General features: G+C 39.8%; 1 protein-coding gene across 3 annotated transcripts in view; it reads left to right on the top strand.

Annotated features, from left to right (window-relative positions):
* Positions 1-7,306: 7,306 nt before the first annotated feature.
* The window catches only part of G3BP1 (G3BP stress granule assembly factor 1), a 29,673-nt gene continuing 21,080 nt past the window's right edge, over positions 7,307-15,899 (top strand). For 2 of the 3 annotated variants that reach the window (XM_027841800.1, XM_027841799.1), the window contains exon 1: positions 7,307-7,433. The gene's annotated coding sequence lies outside the window, so the exon portion shown is untranslated. The remainder of the gene's footprint in view (positions 7,434-15,899) is intronic. The other variant, XM_027841798.1, reaches the window with a different exon arrangement.

Raw genomic sequence — 15,899 nt, 5'->3', positions numbered from 1 at the left:
TTGCATATTGGCAAAGATGACAAAGGATGGGAATAGTCAATATTGGAGGGATCATGGGAAGATAGGCAAACTACTGCATTGTTGGTAGAGTTGTGAATCAGTACAATCATTTTGGTAAGCACTTTAGAATTATGCGCATAAGATGACTAAAATATTCATACCTTTTAACCTAGAGATTCCACTACAAGGCTTACATAACCTAAAAAGACTATTGATTAGAAGAAACCCTCCATATACACCAAAATATTTATAGAAGTACTTTTTTGTTACAGCAAAGAATTGGAAACAAAGTAGATGCCCATCTATTGGGGAATGACAAAACAAATTGTTGTACATCAATGTAAGGGAATATTACTGTGCTGTAAGAAATGATGAATATAATAAATACAGAGAAACATGGAAAGATTTACATGAACTGATACAAAGTAAAGTAAGGAGAGCCAAGAAAACATTATATACAATGACTACAACAATGTAAACAGAAATAACAACTACAAAATAATTAAAAGTAAATGTAAATTTACAAAGAATAAGCATGGCTCCAAAGAGATATTTGATATCCCTTTGCAGAGGTGGGAGGTTCATAGATGTGGTACATTGTATACATTTTCACACTTTTTGGTGCACTGATTAGTTTTGCTGATTTCTTTTCTTTAAAAATATTGCATAGCATATGGGATGGGTCTCTGGGAACTAGGGAAATTTTGATTATGTAAAAACTGAAAGTTATCAAGAAAATTTATTTAAAAGAAAAAGAAGAAAAGGAGGTCCATTTGGATCATGGATTTAGAGCTAGAAGGGACCATGTAGTACAATGTTCCAATTTTACAGATGAGGAAATTTGAGATTCAGAGAGGTTAAGTGACTTGCCCAAGGCCTCACCTCTGGTACTTTACTAGCCACATGAGCCTCAATAAAATGATGTCAGAATAAGTGACCTTAAAGGTTCCCTTCTAGCTGTAAGTCCAGGATCCTGTGATATACTCTATATTTATTATCTGACAAGGTCCTTATAACAACCTTGTGAAGGAGTCAGGACTAGCATTATTATTATTATGCTGTTCAAAATCTTCTGTCCTAAAAATCATTCCTGGAGGCAACATTATATGGTGCAAAGATCATGGGACTGAGAAGTCAGAAAACCCTTTGGTTCAAGTTCAGGCTTGGCCATTTACTATTTGGCCTGGGGCAGGTCACTTCCTCTCTCTCTGGTGCTTAGTTTCCTCCTGTGAAATGGAATAACAATGTAAAATGGAACAATCAAATAAGGCAACTAGGTACTATAGTGGGTAGAGTGCTGGATCTGGAGTCAGGAAGATCTGAGTTCAAATCTAGCCCAAGACCTATGTGACTGTGGGTAAATCACTTAACCTCAATTTTCTTATCTGCAAAATGGGGATAATAATAGCACCTACCTCCTCAGCTTCAAATATGAGTTGACGTGGAATAGGAAACAGAGACCTTTTTGAGTAATTTTAGAAGGAATTGATTCCATAGTTATCTGAGGTTCTTTTAGCGCAGAAGGTGAGACTGTAGGACCTAGGTGGAAAGTATCAGAAAATTTAAATAGGCCAATCACTCAGTGCTGTGGAGGTTGGAAAAAACTATAGCACTAACAGTTGAAGCTCCACTATAATAGCTCCAGCTACTCAAAGGCTGGAGAGACAAATACTATCTGTAAGAGGAGAACCAAACTGTAGAACTCAATAAGGAAGATAGAGAACGGTAATAGTAGTGCTCTTAACACCTATTGGGAAAGGCAGCTAAGTAGAGCACCAAATGGAAGAAGAGTTGCCAGTGAAAGAGCATTGATGTTCAGAGAACAAATGTGGAAGAACAAACCCTTTTGTTCTCTTGCTGGGGCCCTACCTAGTCTTGTATGTCACAGTTTTCTATAGATAATTGTGTAGGGAGGTAAGCTTCCAGTTATCTATGGATTAGTATACATGTCCTTTTTGTGTCCCTTACTACGTAAACAAAAATGGTCTATTTTGAATCCTTGGGAGCCTGACTGCTATAAAGGAGAACTGGTGGTAACATGTGAGGAAATCCAAATACTTAAGTTCCCAGTTTCCACCTGAGATGGGGCAAAAAGTCAGAGCTCCCCAAAGGTTACAGTAAGGTTAAAGGAAGAAGTAGTATTTTATGAACCAGAAAACTATACTAAAGGAGTAATAACTGCCCACATGTTTATAGCACTTTCCTTATGATGACCTGTAAGGCTGGTAATCTCCAAGTATTAGAATTCTCATTTTACAGATAAGGAAACTGAGGCTGCTGAGTGGCTAATTGGTTCTCTCAAGTAAGCAGTTTAATAGTTGCCTGTTGAGGGGCAGTTAGATGGTGAAGTAGATAGAGCACAGGCCTTGGAGTCAGGAGGACCTGAGTTGAAATCCTACCTCAGGCATGTGACACTCGCTAGATGTGTGACTCTGGGCAAGTCACTTAACCCCAATCACCTCACAAAAACAAAACAAAACAAAAAAAACAAATAATTGGCTGTTGAAAGGTTGAATAAATGCTAATTAGTGGATCTCTTTAGAGGAGTTCTGCCTTAACCAACAGATAAGAATGGCTTGAACTCTCAAAATAAGCAGTCTGTCATAGTGCATAAAGCTCTAGATTTGGAGTCAGAAAAGATTTGGATTTGGATACTACCTTTAACCTTGAGCAAGTCACTGAACCCTTCAGAGCCTGTTTCTTCATCTGTAAAATGGAAATAATAATACCTGTAGTACCAACTTCATAGGACTGTTGTGAGGGAATAATGTATTATAATTTGTAGTGTATTATAAAGCATTTGCAAGCATTAAAGCAATATATAAATGTCAGATATTACATCAACATGTTAATTGCTTAACTGATGTGACGGAAAACAATTACTTATATAACATACATTCTTTCATTTTTTTTCATTATTCATTTGCTTAGCCATTTTTTCATCAGCTACCTTGTATTTGTGTAGTACTTTATACTTCTCAAACCACTTTCAAATACATTTTTTGCACAATGGGGTTCCTGCTCAGGTGTGGGCCATGATTCTTTGAGGTGTAATGTATGAAATCTAAAGTCTCTTCCTCATATAAGATTCTATGACTCTAAACATTATCTCATAAAAACCCTGTGAAATGAGCAAGGCATCCATTAGCTCCATCTTACAGATGGAAACTGATGCTTGCATTAAGTGACTTGCCCAAGTTAACACTACTAGTGACTAGTGCCAGAGCCAGGCAGAGCCAGGACTGGACTCCAGGCCTCCTGACTGCCAATTCAGTCACCTAACTCATAGGGCTGTTCTGAAAAAGTCACTTGGCAAACTACTACTAGTCCTCAGTATTTTTTCATTACACCTAAGGTTGACCGGGCATAGGTTAGAGGGGTTACATAGGTTTGCCAATTTAGTTTATCCTTGGTTCTAAGGAGGTGCTTAGGAAACAGGAAATAGTGTTTCTAATAGACTCACAGATTATTAGAGCTCAGAGAAAATTTAAGAAATCATCTAGCCCAAACCCTTGATTTTGCAAATGAGGAAAATGACCTGCCCAATATCACCAAACTAGTTAGCAGCAAATCTGAGACTCAAACCCAGGTCTCCTAACTGTTAGTACTTTTGTATGTGGCTTCCTTTTTGGGTCCTTGTCTTTTTTGCCTTTTGGACATGAAGCCTGAGCCTCTAAATTTACAAGCTGCCAACAGCTGGTGATATGCTGGTGATGTATTCCAGTTCATGTATAAATAGCATGCAGCTAGGATAGTAATACAGAAGATGGCTTAATGCCAGCCTAAGGCCTATAAAGCTCAGGAAGAAAGAAGGCAGATAAAACAATAGCTGTTCTAGAGGGTAACCCTGTTCTATTTGGGAGGGCACGTGAGAGGAAAGTGCCTTTATCACTGTCGTCCATCATTCTGTTTACTGCTTACTGGTATGCAGAACTCCGAGAAGGCTTCCATGTGAAACACAAGAGGAGGTGGGGGAGCTTCTCACGTCATTTCCTTTGTCACTTAACGTCTTTCTTCCCAGTCTCCTTCAAGGTGGTGGTTGCTACAATGAAGAATCTCACTTAGCATCACAAACTATTCATGTTTAGATAGGTTCAAAATATAGCTCCTAGTAAATGTAGCAGGTGGGACCCCCAGAAAAGCTTCTTTACCTTTAAGTTTTTCTGTGAGTCCACATTTTCTCAAAAAACATAGCTTACAGGCCTCTCTGGATAAGTATAATCTTACTAGTTAGAGGATTAATTCAAAGTAAAAACATTTAATGAAATAGAATAGCAAGAATAGAACATTTCTCCCATAAATCTGGAGCACTTTCTCCCAGGGTTCACATAGTAGAGAACAAGTATAGCTAGGTACATGTGTGAAGGGTTATGCATATCGGGAACATGTGTTGCCACTACATATTTGTGGACTGGGTAACTCATACTTCCAATGCTATAGGGTTCCCAGGTCTTTTGGGTCTACTCCTGGCTAGTATTGTGGCATCTGACAGGTATCCATCCATACCTGTCTTTGCTGGTGATATGCACGTGTCTTTGCTCTATAGCACTTTGCTGGTCCTGTATGGCTTTAGTTGTTTCAGCATTAACATACCCGGTATGCAACAAGGGAAAATCTTAAGCTGTTTTTCTCAGCATAAGCTGAGTCTATCAATTCTAAGAGCTCTGAGTGTGGTGACTATTTTTTCTCTCTAGCTCTATAGGAGCTAAGTTCTTTGATAATATAGAACAGCCATCCACCTGAGTTGTGCCTGCAGGCATTGTCTGTCTTCACCTTTCCTTTCTTGAAGAGGGTGTGGGGTAGAGGTTGGGAGGGGTAGTTCTTTCAGGGTTCAGCAAATTTTTGTTGCATTTAAAAACGTAAAAACCATTTTTGTTTGCCTATAAAAACAGGCCTTGGATAGTTTGCTGACCCCTGCTCTGTTTGATTGAGGGTTAGAGAAAGTCCTTGTAACTCCAGCTTAACTTCTTATTGGCCATCTGCACCCTTTCGGAATAATTTCAGGGGTCCCATCCTTTCTACTGGCAAAAAGATTTGAGCCACACTTCTAGAGAGAGTCTGTTCTCAGTAATATTGCGAAAGGAGTCTTGGATTAGAAAATACCTGGTTTTGAAACCTAGTTCTTCTATTTACTACCTATGTAACCAAACACATTTAAGTCTTCCTACACTGCAAAATTAGGTTATTCCTAAGATAACTTCCAGCTGCCTCTGCCTCACCTTCCAAATTTCTAAAATAGATTGGGTCAAGCAATCTTATGCAACATGTGCTTTCCTTCAAATTATCAGTAAAACACTTTGGATTTTGGATCCCACTTTTTCTTAGAACATACAATGAGAGAAATCAGAAATGCTTCTAAAAAATACTGAAAGATTGACCTACTTAATGTTCTCTCCACATTTCACCCAAACTTCTGCTGGACAGAGGTAGCAATTTCTCTTCCTCCCCTTCTCAACCATGGAGACAACTTCTTATACTGCAAAGAGAACTGAGCACTGGACTTAGATTCAAGGGATCTGGTGGATTCACATCCTAGTTCCATCGTTTACTGGTTGTATGACGTTAGGTAGGTTGCTTAGTTTTTCTGAGTCTATTCTCTTTCTCGTCTGTAAAATGGAAGAGTTGGACTGGATCACTGCTGAGGTCATTCTGACTCTAAAGGTGTATGGTTCTGATAAATAATTGCAATTGTATGTTGCATTATAGTTCTAAAACTATATTAGGCATCTCATTTGATTTTCAGGAACATTCCTACCAGATGGTGAGATCAGGAAACTGAGGTTCAGATGTTGGGGTCTTGTCCAAGATTAACTGGTAGGAAGAACCTAATTCTCTCTCTCCTCTGTATTTAAATATATCCTTTATATCAACATCTATATCTTATTTACAGCTATACTCACTCACTCTATCTGCCTGTCTCCAGCATTCTTTTTCTTTTTCCCCAAGCTGTCTTTTCGTTCTGATGTTTCTTTGTATTCCCAGTGTTTAGCACAGTGCCTTTCACATAGTGGGTGTAAATGATTATGTTTTTGGCTGGGCTTCTTTTAAGAGTGCATTTGCTTGAAGCTCTATGCCTAGAGGTACAGAGACAGTCAAAATAACACGTGGACTTTTAAAAAAATTAAGTCACTAAGCTTCTGTCTCTAAACAAAGCTGTAGAAGGATGACCTCATCATCTTCATTAATGGCTCATTAGTCCTTCACCAAGCTACATTTTTATTAACTTGATCATCTGCCAAACATTATCTCTTCTGGGGGAACTCTGTGTTTTATATATTAAAAGTATGCATTTAGTTAATAAGTTAAGTTTGGGGTCCTTGGCCATTTGGGAGTGATGGGTGAAGTTGGTAATAGGCTAGGGCTGCTCAGAAACCTCAAAGCGGTATATAAATGCTCTTACTATTGTGTATTTGTGGATGGGCAAAGGAATGGGGAAGGAGAGAAAAAGAGGGGGAAAGAAGGGGAGAAAGGGAGGGAGAGAGTGAGTGTGAGAGAGTATGTGAGTGTGTGTGTGTGTCTGGCGCAGGCTCACAAATTTAAGGGGTGGGGCAGGGATCAGCTGGTCCGCAGCAGTGGGTCCCGCAGGCTGGACTCGGGGTGCCCAGAGGCGCAAAGGGCACGGCGAGTGGGAGAGGATTCTGGGGGTTCTCGAGCACCCAATCCACGCAGCTAGCGCCTCTGCCGCTGCCTCAGGCCCCTTTACAGCCCTTCATACCCCTGAAGGGGCCGACCCGCCTTCTCCCTCACGGTCAGAAGAGCCCAGGCCTGGGACAAGCTCGAGCACCAAGCCCACAGCACCGTCGCTTTCCAGAACTCTAGAGAACCTGGCACTACCTACCCCGTCCCACCCCCCCATCCCGGTGTCAATCATCGACTACTTGAACCCCAATTGGTTCTGAAGGAGCCATGGTGTTTCCCCCCCCTTGTCCCCGCCCCTTGATGTTCAGGGTTTCCTACGCCGAAATACACGGGTCCCACATTGCGGAGCAACCGCTCCTGCACGGAAAACACTCTCCGCCCCAGGGAGACGTTTCACCTAACAAGGGAAGGTTTATGAACCTATTGGCTAAGAAGATTGTCGATCGAGTCTCATCCCACCTTCGTTTCCGCTCTGTGCCTCAGCTACTGGTTACTATTAGTGTCAATCCGTTACTGGGAAACCACCTCCTCCTAGTGTCACAGGTTACTCCTCATGTCAATCAATAGCTGTACCTCCTTCCTCGAGTTATGTCCAATTGACACTCGTAGATAATTAAGGGCGAGCTTTCGATTGGCTATTGATTCGAACGACACGGCAGCAACAGGGTAGGCTGAGTCCTGGTATATGTACCGGCGGCTGAGCACGCGTGTGTGCGGACGCCGTTGCGTGAGAGAGTTTTGCTACCCGGCCTACTTCGGACTGAAGACTCTTCCTCTCCCGCTCAGCCTTGCAGGTAGGTGAGGGAAGGCCAATGAGGACAGAGGAGGGGATGAGCGAGACCATTTTCACTTGGAGCCTCGCTGCTGTCCACAAAAAGAAAGAAAAAAAGGAAAGGGAGAAAAATAGCGCCGCCGCGAGGCGCGTCCTCTTCTCCCAGCTTCCCCCCTCCTCTTCCCCCACTTCATTCCAACGGCCACGAGCGCGCGACCCTCTCCCTCCCCCGCCCGCCCCGCGGCGCCCGGAGCCGAGTGCGCGTCTCCTCTCGGCTCGTGCTCGGAGCCCCCATCACTTCTCCTCGGGACCTACGCGGCCGTTTCCGGCACCTGCACGACAGGCTTGCCCCTTGGCCTCGGATTTCCTGGGCCCCGGGACGCCGGAGGAGGGCAGGGGAGGGAGCGAATACGTGTGAGAGCGTGGGGAGGGTTGGAATGCCGGGATTTCCCTACCTTGGGCGGGAAAGAGGGGGGCAGCCCCCGGGGCGACCGCAGGGCTCTTCCCGGAGGCTTCGAGGGTCCCGTTGTCGGCTGCCCCGCGGTCCCTTCCCTGGGGCCTCCCTCCGCGGGGAGCGTGGCTCTAAGATGGGTATTGAGCAGCGCCGCTTCCGGAGGGGTGGAAGCGGCCCCTGCCCCGCCGGGCCGGCGGCGCCGCGGGAGTTACTTCCTCTCTTCACGTGTGCTAAAGGAAAAAGAGGCCTCCGGCTCCGGCCCGCGCCTCCTGCGGGAGAGGCCGCGGAGAAGAAAGCCCCCGGCCGCCTCGGAGCGACGAACTGCAGCCGGTGCCGTGGGGAGAGGGCTTTGTAGCGAAGGAAGTCAGGACGGAGCGCGGCTCCGTTAGTTTTCAGATGCAGAGTCAGCATGGAGGAGAGGAAAGAGCCCCGGATCCGGCGGAGCCTTTGTATTCAGAACTGTTGGAGGCTTCAGGGATTTCTCCAAAAAATCTTCCTTTTACTCCTTAGACATCGATTTTCAAAGTCACAGTGATGTTGGGGGAAGAGGGGCAAACAAAACTTGGGCAGGCAAGGTAACATCTCCACGTCTCAAGTTTCCTCATCTGTAAAATGAGGGGGTTGAATGCTGGATGAGATATGAGGTGTTTTCTGGATCTCAGTCGTCAGTTATTTGGGGAGGAAGAGCTGTTCAGTTGGAGCGAAGTGGGAAGGGAAACGGGTTAGGGAGAATTTCAGAAAATAAAACCTAGATGTTTCTGATGTATAGCTCTTAGCGACTTGAACGTTAACCTTGTCTTAATTTATGCCTAGCTAAATATGTCATGGAGATGATTTGTAAAATCGGTACTGGTGTGCAAATAAAAAACAATTCTTTAATGCAAAACCTGATTGTTGGATTAGAAATTCTTTTGTATGTTTTTCTCTCAGAATCCATGGAGAATCTGTTTAAGGGGAAGGCTTTTTTTTTTTATACAAAGACCATTTCAGCCAGCATCTTAAAAGAGTTTGAGTGGAAGCCAGCACCTACTGAAATTAATATTCTATTATTATTAATATTCTATTAATATTCTTCTTAAAACTTGCCTTGAAAATAACCCTGTAACGTAGCTAGCACAAATATTCTGCTTCTTATTTGGAAAGAACTGTTAAAAGTATACATTTGGCAGTACATTTTTGACTGAAAATTTAAAACTCTAGATTTTTTCAAAACAAAATCGAAAGTATGATACATGTGAATAAAACTTAGGTTCACTACAAAAAATATTTGTACATAGCTGCTCGAGTTCATTCTTCCCTGATTTTTTACTTTTTAGAGCAAGTATTCTTAAGTCTGAGGTGGGAAAATTTGGTTATAATGACTTTAATAACTATTTCAGTACATTTGGTTTCCTTTGTAATGCCTGTATTTTATGCATTTAAAAACATTCTGAGAAAAGTCCATAGACTTCCCCAGACTGCCAAAGGGAATTCGAGACACATTTTAATAAACTCTGGTTTAGAGGGAGTGGCTTTTAGGAAATAGAGTACTATCAGGTTTATACTTAAGTTTATATTATGCCCAATACATTGATTTAACACAAAGATACTCAGTTTGTGCAGCATATCTGAATTCATTTCAAATTGCAACGTTAGAAAAAAAAGTGCTTTAGGTTAACAAAAGACTTAGTCTCAGGTATGAGTTAATTAACATCAGTTTTAGCATCCCTTTGTTTATTTATACCTATCTCTATTACATATGTCTAATCCTCAACTCCTTTATCCCTCCGCTTATGATGTAAGCTCTTTGAGGGCAGGGATTATATCTATATTCCTAGTACATAATTCAGTACATTGCACTGGGTACTTAGAACATGTTGGAATATTAATAGAAGTAAACTTAGCAGCCTGGAGATATTAAGTATATATTCCTGTTATTGGTCCAGGCAAATGGCTTATCTGCTGGATAACTGAACCTTTATTTTACAATCTTCAAGTAATAACTTGTCAGTAGGCAAGCTTTCTTAAACATATAATAGTAGGAAGTCTTTGGATTAAATGTTGCTTAGTGCACATTCCACAAATTATGTTTACCTGGGAGAAAGCCCAACATAATGTAGATTTGGTATGCAGAGTCTTGGAGAATTATTATCTTTTCTGTGATACAAGAATTGTGACTTTCATCATTTTGTTTAAGGATTTCTCTCAATTTAAGAAAAAGCAGCAACTTTGCAGCCAAGAGATTCTATTTTCTGCATAAGCAATAGGTTTAAGAAAAAGGCATGGAGGGTTAAATTTTACAGAAAGACTGTATAAAACTTCTTGGGCGTTTGATTTAATAGGTCAAAACTAGCGATTTCTTTGTTCTATATTGGAACTCATACTCTATTGGGTTGGCAGCTCTCTTAGGGATCTCTAGGAAGATTTGATAATGTTCTTTTTATGATCTCCTTTTGGCCTACTTCTTTAACAGTGTACAGGTTTTTTCCTTTATTAACCACTGCTTCATATCAAAGGACTTTAAGGATTTGCCAATCTTAGTTTTGTTTTTGAGCATGAAGAGAAGTGAAGCTAAGGTGGTGGGATTTTAATCTAAAACTCAAGGTTTGTGATAAAAACCAAAGGTTTTTTTTCCATTTAATGAAAGTGCTTTGTCTTCCCTTATGAGTTTACTGTGAATTAGACTTAACATTTATTTGATTGCTACATTTTTTTTCCCCTAGTCTCATTTTGGTGAATTCATTTTCTTGATATTGGAATGCTTTCAAGGCTTCATTGAAAACAAAAGTCTTGACTTTATCTAAAATTTTGTTTTGCAGGGATAGTCTTGCTGGTAGTTAGGAAAGTATGAAGCTATCTAATTTTATCTTACTGGTCAACCTTGAACTGGTGAGAAAAATCTGTTGATTGAGGCTGCCCTTCCTAGAAGTTACTAAATTTTGATTTTTTTTCTAGCCATAAAAACTGCAGTAACAAAATATTCATTGTTTCTGCTCAAGTGTATTTTTTTCAAGTAACTTTGTGCTTACTCATGGTATTCCACCTACCATTGGGATGTATAGTAATGGTTCACCTATACAACAGTGCTGGAGCCTTAGCAGTTGTGACGTGACCTTGTCATACAGCCAGTGTCACAGGTGGCAGTTGAACTTGGGACAGCTGAATCTTTCTGATTCTAAGTTCACTACTTAATTCATTACACCATGCTGCCTTTCCATATGCATGTATGCAGAGTGAAATTTGGTAGTGATAACAATTTGCCATAGATATCACATATGAAGAACAAAAAAGTTTAAAAATTGTAGTTTTATCATTTATGAAGACTCATTAAAACTTAGAGTAAGCCTCTGACCTGCACTCTGAGCCACCTGCCAAAGGGTGGGGTGGCTGCCCCAGGCCCTGACCTGAATTGTGGCTTACTCTGAGTTTTAATGAGTCTTGCAATATGACCTGAGAGGCAGTGACTGCTCTTCTTCCCTCTGGATGCCGTGAACCACTGCTCCTTAGATCTGGGGATTCCCTGTCACGCAGTCTAGGTCGAGGGGGCCTAAAATCCCAGGATCCTTTTCTCAAGACCTGCTCTGTTTGTAGGACAATCTTGGACCCTCAGCACAGACTGGTCAGCCTAAGTGTAATTTCGTCTCCTTCAGTCTCCACTGGGGGAGCCAGCAGGGGAGGGACGGGGTGAGGACACCCTCAGAAGATTCTTCGGTTTTCAGAAGGACACTTTGGATGACAAATAATGGCCGTAACGTGACTGACGTGGGCAGGGAGCAGAAGATGGATAGAGGAGGGTGGGCTTTCAGGAGAGGATCAAGGAATAAGGAAAAAATATCAGCACGAACTGAAGCTGGTCGGGGAAAGAAAGGTTCCAAGGGAATAAGGGAAGACAGGACAGGAACAGAGGCTCCCCTCTAGACACACTACTCAGTTTACACATGAGGAAAGAAGAAGCCCTGAGAAAGTAGCCCTGAGTAGTTTGTCAGGTCAATCAGATAGCCAGTGACACCACTGTCTCTCTATTGCTTTAGCTCAGTATTTCTGACATACTACATTGCTTCTTCCTTTATACCTGTTGAATTAGCCTTGCTTAGAGTACCAGAAAAAGCAAGACATTAAAAAGTAGATCCTAATGATGTTGCAAAGGGAGAAAATCTGGCATCTTGGGATACTTTTTTAGTCATATTCTGTTTTGTATCTTAAATTAACTTACTTGAAAATGTGAAAACTTTGCATTTTGGTGCAGTTGTTACAATGTACAAAGAGCTTTAATATTAATTTGATCTTTATAACTATGTAAGGTAGGCAGCAGAGTCAGTGCAATTCCATTTTCCAGAGAAAGATGATTACTGGGATTATGATCAATGTCTCTTGAATCCTTAGCTAGTGATTACCAGCATTTTGTAATTTTTAAAAATTGCTGCACCAAATTTCTTAAAAGACATTTAAAAACAAAACCCAAAATTCTCATAAATGAAGTTTCATTCTGATCATGAAGAACTTCAGATACTGAGGCTGGAGATTAACGTGCTTCAATTTTTATATGAATTTCTGTTTCCTCAGGTAAATTCATTTTGCTTTTTTGTGTGTGTGTGTGTGTGGTGAGGCAGTTGGGGTTACGTGACTTGCCCAGGGTCACACAGCTACTAAATGTCTGGTGTCTGAGGCCCGATTTGAACTCAGGTCCTCCTGACTCCAAGGCTGGAGCTCTATCCACTGGGTTGCCTAGCCCTCAGGTAAATTCATAAATAAACTAGGGAAATCAAAACATTTTTAGAATTTATCAGCCACAAGCCAATTTTCATCTAGAACATGAAAAGTGAGAAGCTGGTCTTAAAGATTCTATTTGGTGTGCATGCCCATAAGGGATGAGGAGAGGCAAAGCTGCTTTTAAAAAAAAAATTTTTTTTTAAATTAATAGCTGACAATAGTTTGAGAGGTCTGCGGTTCCCAAACATTATCCTATTGAGCTGATGCAGTTATCATTCCCTCTTTCCAGCCCTTTCTGTCAGGAAAAAAGGAGATGGAAATGGCAAGTGTGTAGGTATAGAGGATTGAAAGTGGGTTAAAATGAAGCAGATCTACTCAAATGAAGTGTCAGTAATGCTAATTACTATGTTTGATGCTGTGTTGTGGTTTGAATCATTTGAGTTATCAAGTTATCTCTCTGTGCCCCCCCCCCCCTTTTTTTTTTTTGAGTAAGTTTCCACCACAACTTAGAGACCATGTCTAAAACAGAATGTTAGAACTGAAGGAGACTTCAGGTCACAGAACACTCAATCTTTGCAATTTAGAAACTTTTTAAGTAAAGTTTAATGATAATATGTAACTCAAGGGTAAGTTGTTATTATTCCATACTGTAGCAAATGATTACCTTATTGGAGTCATCATTGTTGTTGAGGCTTTTTAAGATAGCATTTTTATTTTTTGAGGGCTATATATATGTACTTAGAAGTGCAGTTTTCCTGGAAAGTGCACAGGTCATTCTATCCTTTCTTTTTTTGTGAAAAGAGATGGCTGAACTAATCAGTGCTTCTTAGCTTTTTATTCAGTGAACCCCTTTTAATAAAAATGTTATGAACCCTTAGGGTAATTTAATACATAACTTATGATATTCTTTTAAATCTATTAAGTGCTTACAGTAACTGCAAAGATAGATTCTTGTTCCTAAAAGTTCCAAATAAAAATTTACATTATATAATTGCAAGATAAACTAATGTGCTACATGCTTTAAGAATTGAAGTAATCCAATAAGACCTTATATGCTTATCTTGTTACTTCACATTAAATTTATTTTACAAATTATGTCATGGTATTTTTAATGCAATATGTTAAAATTTGGAAGGTGTTTAATGTAAACTTAATTTCTGTGTTGGGATTTTTATTTGAATACAGTTGCAGTATTTTGTTCCAATAACAAATATACTCTTGTCTGGCTTTGCGTCAAGTTTATTTCTGTATTTTTATTTAAAATGGGAATAAGGTGAAAATGCTTGCTCACACAAATATGTAATGGAAATGGTAGAATTTTACAAACGCTTCCTGAGAAATCATTTATTATTTGCCACCTAACCAATTTACAAAAATGAAGGCATGATATAAAGTGTTTACTATTCCACTGGTTAATGACAAGTGCATTACATAATAGATGTGCTGGGTTCAGTTGTACATATGTTACTTCATTTTTAACAATGTTACATGTAAACTAACCCTTAGTAAGGAAACAATCTCTTCAAATGTTACTTTCTAAGCTCATGGAAATTTATCTCAATGAATGACTGAGAAGTGTTGCTAACCAGTTCATTTGAAAATCTGCCGGAAAATTGCCTTAATACTGCAATGAGAAGCAATATAAGGTTTTGTTTCTGCAAAAGTTTGTGATGGTTTCAAGATGTCTTGTAGCACACATGCCCAGGAATCATAGTTTTCAAAATAGATTGTTCTTTGTGCTACCAAAATGTGAAGTTGGTAACATCTTGGTCATAGGATAGCTAATGAGGTACAATTACAGGCTAATTGAAACAAAGTGACTACTCTGGTGCTTTATACAGTGCACAAATGGGGTATGCATATGCATCTGACCATCACCATTGTACAGAACACTGAGAGTATGTGCATACATTTGATTGTTTTGTTTGCACTCATGTCAAACCCTTATTTGTAGCAGTTTTTTAAAATTCAATTTTGTTTTCAGTTCCAAATTCTCTCCCTCACTTTATCTCCTATTTTCCCAATCTTTAAGAAAGCAAGAAAAATAAAACATGCTCCAAATACATAGAGATTTACAAATCAAATTTCTGCTTTAGCCATGTTTGTAGCATTTTGGAAACAATTTGATGATAAGTTGAGAAAGTGCAGGAACATGTGCTTAGAAGTAATCAATTTGCAAAATTGTTGTGGGCGTGATCATGATAATTTTGAATTGCTGCAGAAACAAACCTATGCTTCACATATGCAAGTGCTTGTCACAGAGTAAAAATATATTTATAACATATGGATAATTATTTACTGCTTAAGGTACCTTGGACCAACATCAAAATATCCCCACAAAACCCTAACAAGGAACCACTGGGCTAGATGTGACAGCTGAGTTATGTCAGTCTATACCTTGAGTCAGGAGACTCAAACCAGTTGCTTTATAACGATGGGAATGATCCTTGCCCTTAAGTTTCCTTATTTGTAAAATGAAGGAAGGTGATTTAGATCTTTTTCATTTTGTCACAGAATTCCGTAAGAAATAAAATACCAGCATCAATTTAGGTGAGGATTTAGTAGAACAAGAAACTGTTTATAGGTGCCTAATGTTCGAGTTTCTAGAAGGTTATAAATATATACTATGTATTTATATTATCTGTAGGTGTTTTAGATTATCTCAGTATATCACTATTAGTTTTTGGCAAAGTGATGGCTCCAATTTCTTCCTAGTTAAGAAACTATCACAGAAATATTTTCATGGTAAGAGCTGTTTCCAACTCAGTATTGAATGGTATAAAATATATTTTACTTACTGAGCTATACAAAACAAAATCAGATTTTGAAAGGTACTAGGTGATATAGTGGAAAGTGCATTGGACTGGGAGTAGTCATAAGGATTAGGATTATTTGCCTTGAATCTTACAACCCACCTGTTTGAATTTAGAAAGTTACTTTGCCTCTTTCTTCCTCAATTTGGGTTAAATGGAGGTCGAAAAGGGAAAGTCCCTACAAACTCTTTAGACCTATAGCTGAAATTATAGTTAAGTGGAATGATAGTGGTATATGCACTTTGAATCACATGAAGAGTATGTTAAATTGCCATTAAGAATCATTATAGCTCTTTATGGAGATTGTTGAGACTCATTCCTTAATAGCGAGGACAAAGACTAGTGGAAAAATAACCAATCATGGAAACCCTTTTTGTATATTGAAAAGATTTGGGTTAGCCAGTATTATAAATATAACGCATACAGTGAGGAGAAATGTGAAACTCAACAGTGTTTTTAGTATCACTCTGTAGGATCAGAGCTGGAAGACATATCTTCTGGTCTGACCCTCTCATTTTTGTATATGCAAAAA

This window comes from Vombatus ursinus, unplaced genomic scaffold (assembly GCF_900497805.2).
Source record: "Vombatus ursinus unplaced genomic scaffold, bare-nosed wombat genome assembly UNPS02014863.1, whole genome shotgun sequence".
In the NCBI taxonomy this organism is placed as follows: Eukaryota; Metazoa; Chordata; class Mammalia; order Diprotodontia; family Vombatidae; genus Vombatus; species Vombatus ursinus.
This window is presented reverse-complemented; position numbering and strand designations above follow the sequence as displayed.